At 50.8% G+C, this 12472-nt stretch overlaps 1 protein-coding gene across 3 annotated transcripts in view; it reads right to left on the reverse strand.

The window, feature by feature from the left end:
- The window catches only part of AKNA (AT-hook transcription factor), a 53696-nt gene extending 41459 nt beyond the window's left edge, over positions 1-12237 (reverse strand). For 2 of the 3 annotated variants that reach the window (XM_075560366.1, XM_075560364.1), the window contains exon 1: positions 12142-12237. The gene's annotated coding sequence lies outside the window, so the exon portion shown is untranslated. Of the gene's footprint in view, positions 1-6639; positions 6791-12141 lie in introns of those variants that run through there. The other variant, XM_075560365.1, reaches the window with a different exon arrangement.
- Positions 12238-12472: the final 235 nt, after the last annotated feature.

Below are 12472 nucleotides of genomic sequence, written 5' to 3' on the forward strand. Positions count from 1 at the left end.
TGATCCGTGCACAAGCAACGTGTGAGTGCAATGACGTTCTGGAAGTCCCATTCTTCTCAAGGTTATCCGTAGTTTGGTCTGGTCCACACAGTCAAATGCTTTGGCATAGTCAATAAAATACAAGTAAAGATCTTTCTGGTATTCTCTGCTTTGAGCCAAGATCCATTTGACATCAGCAGTGATATCCCTGTTCCATTTCCTCTTCTGAAATTGACCTGAACCTCTGGCAGCTCCCTGTCAATCCACTGCTGCAACTATTGTTGAAGATGAGACCTGTCAGCATTGCCCCCGTTTGTTCTTACAAGAACTGCATGTGTGGTAGTCACGTAATCTGGTGTCAATTTAAGGATTAAGAGTGTAGGGGTGGAGTTTAGGCTGTCAATCTGGAGATGGCCAATGAAAGTTCTGTGGGCATGGCGGTCTCTGGAGAATTCTGGGAAATCTGGTACTTCCTCCTTGGAGGTGGAAGACGCCTGTCTCTCTCTCTCTCTCTCTGCTACTCCCTGGGAGACATTGCAGAAGACAAGCCACATGGACAAAACCAGACCTCGGAAGCTGGAGAAGCCACAGAGAGACCCCTGCAAGCACTGAGATGTTTCCAATGGCACAGGATCCAAAGACTTTCTACCCACTGGCCTGTGATCTGCATTTGACTGTGTTTCGTGAGTCTGAAGAGGACTTTATAGATTGATATTGGAAATATGGGCTAATATCAGACTTATGGGCTTCATCTGGACTGGGCTGGGATGTTTCCTCAATGTTTGATTGCTCTTGTATATGCATCTCTTTCTTATACACATATTTGTGTCCATGGATTTGTTTCTCAAGTCTACCCAGACTAACACAGTATGGCTTTAGATGGCACAGTCAGGGCCTTAATTGAGTTTGGTATGAAAACCTTAAGCAAAGCAAAATGGATCAAGGCCCTAACTGTGACATAGAAAACCACACAATTCTTACAAGAACTAACAGGGGCAATGCTGTCTAGCCTAGCTTTCAATGAGAGATTTTTAATATAATAACAAAATCATAAAAATGCAAAATATTAAATAAATACACATGGAAATTAATATAAATGAAAAAGTTTTGTTCATCTAAAGACTTTACCAAAACCAAAAAAAGGAAAAAGATAAGCTACTAACTGGTAGACTATCTTCAGAAGCTATTTATCTGATGAGACCCTAATAACCGAACTATATATATAACTCCGACAACTTGCCAACAAAAAGACAAATACCAATCATAAAATGGGCAAAAATGTCTTCTGATGCCTGACACCTGATCCCATCAACACCTTGTGATCACACAGGCTGGTATGCTTCTTCTATGTAGGCTTTGTTGCTTCTGAGCTAGATGGCCACTTGTTTACCTTCAAGCCTTTAAGATCCCAGGCACTATATCTTTTGATAGCCGGGCACCATCAACTTTCTTCACCACATTTGCTTATGCACCCATTTTTTTCTTCAGTGATTGTGTCAAGAAGGTGAGCATCAAAGAATGCCAGGTTATTAGAACAAAGTGTTCTTGCATTGAGGGAGTACTTGAGTAGAGACCCAATGTCCATCTGCTACCTTAATACTTAACATTTAAATATATGTGTGATCACAAGGTGTCAACAGGATCAGGTACCAGGCATCAGAAGGCCTAAACCAAACAATTATATCAATGAGAACAAGGGGAGTTGGAGTGGAGACCCAAAACCCATCTGTAAACAGTTGGACAGCCCCTCACAAGAGGATCACAAGGAAGGAACAAGTCAGCAGGGTGCAGTATAGCCTCAACAAAGCATACAAAGTTCCTCTAGTTCTTTAATGTTTCCTGCCCCCCACTATCATGACCCCAGTTCCACCTTACAAATCCGGCTTGACTGGGCATGTACACTGTCCCAGATAAGAGCTCTTGACACACGGAATCCAGGACACATAACCTTTCAAAAACAGTAATGGGAGTATTGATACCATGAGATAGGGGAAAGGTCGGGGGAGAAAGGGGAAACTGATCATAATGATTGACATAACCACTCCCCAGGGGGACAAACAACAGAAATGTGGATGAAGGGTGACAGTGGACAGTGTAAGATATGAAAATAATAATAATTTATCAAGGGGTCCCGAGGGCGGGAGGGTGGGGGAGGAGGGAGAAATAAGAGGAGCTGATACCAAGGGCTCAAGTAGAAAGAAAATGTTTTGAAATTGATTATGGTAACTTATGTACAAATGTGCTTGACACAACGGATGTATGGATTCTTATAAGAGCTGTAAGAGCCCTTAAGAAATTATATATATATAGCTTGTGAGCAGCCCAATATCAATCAATAAGATAAAATGGGCCAAAGACTCGACTAGACATGTCACTGGAGGACAGTCAAAAAGCCAACAGCAGCAGCGTGCGGTGTCGTCAGCCATCACAGATCCAAACCCAAACCCAAACGGCACTAAGCTCTCCTTCCACTCCCACTAGGATGGCTAAAGTTGAAAAAGAGAAAAATTTGAACAAAAGATGATAAATGTTGTCAAGAGTGCAGGGAAACTGGAACCCTTACCCATGCCGGTGGGAATGCAAAATGGGAGAGTGGTTGGAAAACACAAACTCCCTGAAGACAGAGAACCCCAGGGACTCAGGCAGAGACCTGCCACCAGCGTGCACAGTGGCACTCGTCACAACAGCCCGACAGTGGAAACGCCCTAAGTGCTCATCGACCGATTGAACAAAAGGGGGTGCAGACACACTGCTCAGCCAGAAGGAGAGATCAAGTCTTGACCCCGGGCAGGACAGTGTGGGTGGAACTTGCAGACCCGGTGCTGAGCAAAATGAGCCCATCACAGAGGGACGAGTGTTGTATGACCTCATGCATATAAAAACACAAGAAAGGGTAAATGTATAGAGACCAAAGTACATCAGTGGATACAGTCAGGGGATCCGTGGTGAGGGCAGTGGGTATGGGGAGGGGGTTCGGGGAGCGGAAAGGAGGCTTAATAATAGTGAAGGAAAAGTAGAATTGATTAAGGTGAATATGCACAGCTGATTATCATTGCTATCAAGAAGTAAAACACAAATTTGGCACCAGTCGTGTTATAAATATTTTTATAACTATATAAAGTGTGCTTCTTTAAAAATAAACAAACAAACAAACAAAATCTCTCCAAATTCCTTATCCCTTGGACCTACATATTGGTCTGAGTGGCCAAAAAAAAGGAAAAGTAAGACTGAAATAGATGTGGTGTCTTTAGTGACAAGCAAGCTCATTTCGAACATATGAAAACAGACACATTGGTAACAATGACACACAAAAAAGAAAAAGTAGCGACTGATGCTGCCTATGTCCAATCAAACACCTCATGGGGGTTGGTTCCTTGATTTGGGGGATTGGGGTCAGGGTTTCATGGGACATCCTGTCCCAGTTCATTGGCTAGTGTCACGTTCAGCGTGTCTGTTCTCCCTCCTCGTCTGCTCCTGGAGTCTGAAGAGCTTGCAAGCATCCATCCGAGACACAAGAACAGGTCTCGTTCCACCAGAGGCACAGAGGAGGCAGGTCAGGAATGAGAGGAGGACATGAAATGAAAGTGTGGAGCACTGCTTCCATGAACAACTGCCTGCTTTGTCACGAGACCCAGAGAACTGGATGGTGCCTGGCTGTGATCACTGAACATCTTTTCTTCCATTTTATTTCCTATTCATGCCACAATAATGACCCCTTTAACTTAAACTAAAAACCATAGAGGATTCTTGAAGGGGTGGCAGCAAAGGAACAGGGGTATAATAGACTGAGGACCGGGTGGAGAGTCAGCAAACCGTCCTGACCAGGCTCGTGAAGGTGCTGGCGGCTTGCAGCTGCAGCTGGTAGGCCGTCAGGATCATGGGACATTTTGATCAAAGATTCCATAATAGAATCCTGATCAAGAAGAGGAGAGCATGGAATAGATTTTCAAATGCTCATGGGCTCCAGACTTTCCAGGCCCATGAAGGTGGCATGAAGCCCTGAAACTACTGCCTGGAGATAAGTCTTTTACCCTTACACTGAAAAATATTCCTTGAAGTCACCTGAAAACCGAACAATCGTTTCCCCTACCTAGGAAAAAGATGCCTGCTGTGGACTTTACACTCTTTTAAGAGCTAACTATATGAGACCAGATTAATAACAGTAACTCAAAAGACTAGACGGGAAACCTCAGGGAGGTTTTACACTGAGCGGGAGGAAGAACTCAGACAAGAAGGATGAGGGTGGCCACCAAGCCCAAGAACAACATCCGTGTCGCCAAGCTGTACGTGTAGAAACTGTTGAATCGGTGTGTGTTTGACTGGGTGTGTTCTCATCGACAACAACATGAAGAAAACATAGAAGGAAAGGGAAGTCACCTTTCTGGGGCTCCCCGTAAAGTGTGTCTCAGTGGCCCTTGGGTGAGGCCTGGACTGTCTTTGAAGCCTGGGTCTCCGGCAAGGCCCCCAGTGTGCGCCCTGCGCCTTCCGGCCTTGCTGTGTGGGCAGGTGTGGGAGGGGGGCTGGGTGAGCAGTTACCTTTTCTCTCCCCTGTGGTTTTTAGACCTTTACAGGGCCCGTTTGCAGCCCAGCCACAGAACAGCCTGGCCAATCACAGAGGCCTCAGGGTGCCTAAAGGGGAACATCCTGTCTCCCGGAGTGACTCAGTCCTCGCCGAAATCTCACTGCGCGACCAGAGGAAGCTGTGCGTCACAGGCAGCTGCGGTCACAGGCTGGAGTTTTTTGCAAATGCCCCTCAGGCCCCTGAGCCTGTGAGCCTTGGCTGAGCAAGGCCTCTGCCTTCCACACAGTGCCCAGGGTGTCACAGAGCCCTGCACCAGCAGCGGGGCACACTCAGGTCGGTCAGTCAGTCAGTCAACAAACACACTCGATGAGGAGACAGCTCCCTGGGCTGCTGAGTGAGAGAGAGCTAGGCTGGGCCCCACCCTGGTATGGCTGCTACTCTCTGGCTTCTCCCCTTGCCTTTCCGGGCTTTATGGAGTCTCACTATTAAATGGGGGCAAGGCCACCTGCTCTTTCCACCACAAGGGGTGTCGCTCTACTAGGCTGGGCCTGAATCTGATTACTAGTTGACCCCATTGGCTTCTTAGAAGAACAGCCTCAGAATTGTCACCCTCCCTCTCCCCGCCCCCTCCTCCTCCCTGGGGTTACACTTCCCAGGAACACACACATGGGGTGCCTAGCTTCACTGAGCAGCACTGCTCCAGGGCTTCTCAGCTTGCGACCTTTCTGCAGCCGAGCCAGGCTTGTCCTTGGAGGAGCCTCTTGAGGGAGGATTGAACCACCAACGTTCCAATGAGTACTCTAGTGGTTAACTAGCTGGGTCACCCAGGAAAATAACTTTGAAAAAAAATTTTAAACTTTTAAAATAATTTCTGTGGTTTCCTGTTGTGTGCCAGGCACGGTACCAGCTATAGGAGTACAGAAACGAGTAAGAGTGCTCCAGCCTCTCAGAGGGGTGTACCACCATGCAGGGCTTACGCATGGAAGATGCTTTCAGGGGGATTTGCAAGAGGAAGGGATCCCATGCAGAGGGAACAGCACAGGCAAAGGTCCAGCAGCCCGAACATCATTAGGAGGAAGGCGAGCCTCCCATGTCAGGCAAAGGCCAGGCTGTTGCAGGCAGCAGGACTTCGGGTGCTGAAAGGTGCGGGTTTGGTGAAGGCTCCAGCCATTGGGGAGGGGAAGGGCAACTGGCCCCAGGACAGCCCCTTTAAATTCAGTCGCCCTGCCACCCCCACTGGCCACTTTCTCCAGTGCCCTGCCTCGTTTTCTCTGGCACCCCACCAGGCTTCTCTGTCCTCTTTTTCGTGGCTCCATCTCTCAGAATCACCCAGCCTCCGGGTCCTCCCGTGCCCACAGTAGCCAGACAGCCCACCTTGTGCCTCCTCGCACCTCCTGAGGCCTTTGCCCACACAGTAGGACCATCTTCTCCCCCCTGGCATCTCCTGGATGAAGAAACTGAGGTGCAGAGAGGTGGAGGGCTTTCAAAAGAGCTCCCCGACAGGAAGTGTCGTCTGGGATTCAACCCGGGGCACTTTGACACTGTACCCAAGGGCGTCAAGCTAGTGAGGCTGGGAGGGAAAGGAGGGGAGACACCCCGACACCAAGTAGCTGGACCCTCCAGAAAGATCCTGAGCTCAGCCGCCTTCGGAGACCCTGGAGGACACAGAGCTGGTCTCCCGAGGGTCTCCTGAAGCCCCTAGTCTGTCCCACCAGTCTGAAAGGTATTCCTCAGAGCCTCTCCTCGCCTCGGGGCTGTCAAAGTGGGCCACTCCTTCCTGAGGACCAGCCTGTAACCTCCTGCCCGCCCGGCATCTTCTCCGAAGCCCGGAGCAGTCATGGAAGAGGTCTGCAGCTGCAGTTGGGGACGGCCAGGCCAGAGAGGGGCCAGGCTTGTCCAAGTTCACATGGAGATCAGGCCAGAACTGGGACGGGAATGCAAGCAGGCCCACGGCTTGACAAAGTAAAAACCCGCCCACAAGGGGAGTGGGGCTCCAGTAAGCCAAGGGAGACGCCATCCAGCTGCCGCAGCCACGACTTCCTGGCTGGGCTGGTCCGGCTGCCCCTACTGTCCCAGCGAGTTGTGAGTGGTTGGTCCAGCGGGAAGGCGGCCACCCCTGCCCTCCTCCGCGCCCTTACCTCTCCCGGGCCTCCACCACCATCCTGCGGGCCCAGACTCAGGGTCTTTGTTCCCAACCTGGGGAGCCCCCTGCCTCCATCTCGCCCTGGCGCGCCTCCAGGCCTCTCTGCCAGCCCGAGCTGCTCACAGACAAGCATCGCTCCCCACTCTCCCCGCCCCGCCTCCCTGAGGCAGCAGGAAGCGCCCAGCCTGATTTCCTACAAGTGTCTGCGGCAGAGCCAAGCAGGACTGAGGCACTTAACCCCTTGCAGACCCTCTGTGGGTCTGTGTAGGCCAAGAGAGGAACTTTTCACACCAGGACGTGGGGCCGGCTCAGCTAAGACCCTCTAGGGAAGGTGAGGAGACCAACCTCCCAATGAATGGAGCAGCTTGGCCAAGGCCACAGGGATGCTGACCTGGCAGGAGGCCTCCCTCCGTCCAGGCCCCTTCCCCCCACCCCCACCCCAGACCCTGTGGCCACCCATGCAGTGGGAGCTCAGTGTTATCTGTGTGTCTCTCCAGCTCCCGCCCTCACCTGCCCGCCTGGGCAACCCCTCACCTCCTGATGGCTGCATTGATCCACATCACCCCACCTGCTGGCTCTACTCCCAGCTGGGCATCCAGCTATAGGGCAGTTTTCCAGGCATCTTGCGGGGAGGGGACTTCTCTGGATGTAAAATGCCTTCACAGGGTTCATCAGGGGGCAGTGGCAGTGTTCAGATTTATCCCAGTGGGCAAGCCGTCCTCTCCCAGGCCTCCGGCCCATGCATTCACCTGTACCAAGTGCTTTTCAAGCTTGCTAAGCACAGGTTGCCAATGCATCAGGTTGCTAAGCACAAGGTCAGCAGTTCAAAACCACTAACCGTTTATCAGGAGAGAGATGAGGCTTTCTTCTACCCTAAAGATTCACAGTCTGTGAAACCCACAGGGACAGTTCTTCCTCGTCCTACAGGGCTGCCAGGAATCAGAATTAACTTAGTGACTAGAACCAGTGTCCTGGATAACCACCCCTCCAGCGGCCCCCCTTGCCTTCCCCCGCCTACATCTGGGTGATAGAGGGGCTCTATCTGCAGCCCTCTCTCCAATGTGCAGCTGAGCCAAACCCTAATGAAGCCGGTCCCTGCCAGCTCTGGTGACCATGTGGGCCATTGTGTGAGGGGCGGGCTCATCTGACACCCTGTCACTCAGTCACCCTCTCTCCCTGGTCATTAACTCAGGCAGTGCTGCCATCAACGCCAGGTGGCTGCCACTGCTGGGCATGTCCCATGGCCCTGGGTAACCCCAAACCCCTCTTTAGGGGCAGCTGCCTAGCACCAAGAAGAACCACCCTCTTACCACCCTTAAGCCAGACTAGCCACCTCCCTGCCTTCCCCTCAACTTCACCAACAAGCCAACTCTGACTGCCCCACAGCACTGAGCCCAAACCTCCCTCCCACCATCACGGCCATACCAGGTCCTCCCTAGCTTGGCCCCTCTGCCATCCAGGTGCATAGGCCAGAGTTCACTGTCACTCGGGGCCTGTCCCTCTGCCCTGTGCCTGATAATCAATCTATCCTCGGCTCCTGCTGGTCTGGCTTCCTAGCCCTCCTCAGCCTTTGTGCACGTCTCTGCTGGACTCCCCCATGGCCGTCTGCAACAAACCCTTTCCCACTCTGCACTGGAGCGATCGTCCCCAAACAGAAGCTCCTACACTCAGCCTGCTGTGCTAACCCCTCCTCTGGCCGCCCTGCTTGCTGTGCGCTCTGCTGCCCGCACCCTCTCCGCACCCCCACACGCTCTCTGCCCTCACTCAGCCCCTGGCTGTTCTTTGGATGGGTACAACCTGCCTCAGGCATCACTCACTGCACATTGTCTACCCATGAACCATCAGACAACCTGCAGAGCTTGGTTCCAGTAAGCAGCCCCTCCTTGGTGACTCATCTCCATTCAGAATTCAGCGTTGCTATGCATGAATATTTGGCTGAGGTCGCTGTCAGAACTCAGTGTGACCCTTGCCATCGGATCCCCAGCATGCGGCACAGGCTTGGGTGTACACACAGCAGAGGCTCAATGAACACAGTAGGCAGCCACCTGGCCCTGGCTCAGTGCTCCTCACAAGAGCCCCCTAAACAGAGGCCTCAAGAGTCTGAACAACTTGTCCAAAGACACAAAGCTAGTGAGTGGAGGACAAAGCCGGGTCTGGATACCTGTGCTTGGTGTTCAGCCCATTGCACCCCTTCAGAACAGTTTATCCCTGCCCGGAGCTTATTACCAACAAGTTGTTGTTCCCTTGGCCCATGCTCTCTCTGTACGACGAGGCTCTGGTCCCCTGAAGAGCCTTTTGGTTTTCCAAAGAGCTTTCTCACCCTTCACTATACCAGAAGCTTAAGAATAGCCCTGGGAAGGGGGCAAGGCAGGGGTATGAATGCGTTATCTCACTGTCACGGAGTCAATTCCCATGCATAGTGACCCTATGGGACAGGGTTCCCAAGAACTCAAGATCGATCATGGGAGGCTCCCTTCACGATCAGGTGAAAGGCCAGACAATTTGGCCTGGATTCGGGCTCAGAGTGACCTGCTCCCAAGCCAGAGGTCGGCTGCATTGCACAACTCAAACTGTAGCCTCTAAGCCTCATCTCCTGACAGGCTCCTCCTTTTCACTCTAGGCAAAGGGGAGCAGGGGAGCTGCTGTATGGTTCAAATTCAGGGACAGGGGGACATCAAGGGATCTAAAGTCGATGGTGAGGAGGGTGTAGAATGCCTGGTGATGTTTGATCCACTGTACAGAAGTCAAGAGGAATTACTGAGAGCTGAATGATGGTGGGGCAGGAGGAAAGTAAAAGGAAATAGAAGAAAGAACTAGGAGGCAAAATCTATAAATAGAGGTATACATATAGATATGTATCTATGTAAATATATTAATATAGAGAGGTAGGGGTATTGGGCTATGGATATATATATTTATAGGGTAAAGCACTAAAGTGGCAGATAGACTTTGGGCCTCTACAGAAGTCTTCCCTCAACACAAGAACACTTTGTTCTAATAACATGGCACTGTGTGATACTCATCTTCCCAACACAATCGCCAAAGACAAAATGGGTGCATAAGCAATTGTGGTGAAGGAAGCAGACGGTACCCGGCTATTAAAAGATACAGCATCTGGGGTTTTAAAGGCCATCTAGCTGAGAAGCAACAAAGCCCACATGGAAGAAGCACACTGGCCTGTGTGATCATGAGGTGTTCGTGTTGACGATATCAGGTATCAGAAGATCAAAAACAAACACTTATATCATTGTGAAGGAGAGGGATTAGAGACCCAAAGCTCACCTGTTAATAATCGGAAACTCCTTCACAGAAGGGACCACATATCCAGGGTGCAGTGTAGTGCCGATGCAACACACAACATCCCTCTAGTTCTTTAATGCTTTCTCTCCACACTATCAACTCTCAGTCTACCTCACAAATCCTGCTAGATGGGTGTATATACATTGGTACAGATAACAGCTTTGGACACAGGGAATCTAGAATAGATAACCCCTCAGAAACAGTAATGAGAGTAACAATTCCATGTGGGTACAGAAAGGAGGTGAGGGAGGGATAACTGACAACAATGATGGATGTATAACCCCCCCTCGAGGGGGACAAATTACAGAACTGTGGGTGAAGGGATATATTGGACAGTGTAAGATATATATATATATGATATATATATATATATAAAATTCATTAAGGGTTCATGAAGGTGGTAGGGTGGGGGAGGGAGGGAATAAAGAAGGGCCGATACCAAGGGGCTCCAGTAGAAAAACAGTATTTTGAAAATGATGAGGGCAGCATCTGTACAAGTTCACTTGATTTAACTGATTTATGGGTTATTATACTACTATCTGTAAGAACCCCCAATAAAAAGGGTCAACAGACAAACAGAAAAGCCTGGCATTTACTAATGTCCATGTATAAACAGTCTCACTGTGGCCGACTTCAAACTTCCACCGATGTCACTAAACACAGGATTGGGAAGAGATGTGCACCATCAGCCCACTTGGGCTGACACCCACACATTGTTGCATATCCCAAAATAAGCACTAGCTAATCCCAATAAGAGCTGTGTAACCTCAGGTGAGTGGCTGAACCTCTCTGGGCCTCAGTCTTCTCGCCTGTAAACCAATGGAGACAACAACAGCACCCACCTGGGGGCGAGATTGTGAAAGCTAAGTGATAAAATCGAGATGAACAACTGTGCGCTGGGTACTGAGCTCTGGGTTCAACAATGGGAAAGGAACAGGTAAAGGTGCCTGTCCTGCCAGACCTCACTCTCCCAGGCAGGAAAGCCCTTGGCACGGTGGCTAATATGATCAGTGAGTGTTATGATGATTATTATTTCTGCTGTTGCTATTCCAGGCCTTAGTTTCCTCATCTGCAAATTGAGCCTGTGAGCTGAGCAAAGGCTCTCTGTGACATCACCTCACTGGCAGTCCGGAGGGGCGTCTCCCTCTTCTCCCTGAGGCTCTGAGAACTGAAGCCAGGCGGATGGCAAGAACCCAGGTCTTCCCACTGATGAAGCACAAAAAGGGTCTGTCATTCAGCAGATGACGGATGACGTGAACACGTGGGAAATACTCTCCCTGTCGCCCCTCCAATGGGGGTAAATCAGAATGTTCAAGACGGCATCAGCTTCCAAACATACCATCTCAGCAGGGGCCCCTACAGTGCTGGAGGGGTTCCTAGTTTGTACAGGAGCCCCAACTCTGGCGCCTCCAGTGGAGTGTTCAGACCATGGGAGTCGTGGGAGCTGATGAAATCCCCTCGCAAGAAATAACCCACATCACATGTTTCAAATGCAAACCGGCTGGACTCTGAGAGGCACAATGCCACATGGGCTGGCCTGGCAACAAGCCACATAAAGAGTTTACCCTAAATAGTATGGGTTCCGTGTTCTTCTTGTAAGTTAAGCCAGACGTAGCCCCGCCCCCCACCCTTCCGTACAGGTGGGCAGCTTTCTGCTTTCCTGCCTAGGAAAACTAACAGCTTAAAAAGAAAATCTACCAACCCCAGAGGGGGTGAAATCTAGGAAGTCCTTGTAAGTATCTAACCTCAGTCCTTCCTGCTCAATTGCAACCCATCTCCTCTGTCCTAAAGGGCAGGAACAATGTCTCTTTTCAGCGAACACGTCTCAGTTCCAAATACCCAGGGCATGTTATCAACAACTCTCCTTTCCAACGTTCTCACTCAGATACACAGTGTTTCAGCTTAGGAAATGACCGTTCCCAACCTGTCAGCCCTTTCAACAAACGCGGAGGAAACCAGTGGAGATGAGTTTCCTTCAAGGTCGCAAAGCAAATAGGTTCATACTCTGCCAGCGCCAGTCACCTGGGGAGAGGCAAGCTCTGTGCCCTTGGCCTTGTTGTGCGCCCCCTCTCTGAGTCGGTCGCCCATTTAAAGACCAAGAAGAGATTGACTAATTCTAGAGCCCGGATTGTCCACCCCCACGCTGGCCCTCGCTCTATCCACCCTTCCCCTGCCAAAAAGAGGAAAAGAAACTTGCGTTTGGAGTCGTGGGGAAGGCGCTAGGCTCCGAGCCTCGACGCGGCTAGTGTTGTTGCCCGGTGAGCCAAATTTACACAAATCCTGGAGGAGGGAGCCCCACCTCCCTTGGTAACCACAGCAACTCAGCCACGCCTTCGGCCCAAACACAACCATAGGCCCCGCCAAGGACCACCCCCGGTCTCCCTGGGGACCCCTCCCCACCCAGCGCCCAGCTCGGGCTAGAAAGAGAAGAGGCCAGTGTCCCCATTGCACGGAGATGCAGACTGAGACCGGAGTGCGCAGCGTCCATGCAATCTGGGTTAGGACTCGATCGCGCGCCCAGGGCTCCC

Source organism: Tenrec ecaudatus, chromosome 10 (assembly GCF_050624435.1).
Source record: "Tenrec ecaudatus isolate mTenEca1 chromosome 10, mTenEca1.hap1, whole genome shotgun sequence".
NCBI lineage: Eukaryota > Metazoa > Chordata > Mammalia > Afrosoricida > Tenrecidae > Tenrec > Tenrec ecaudatus.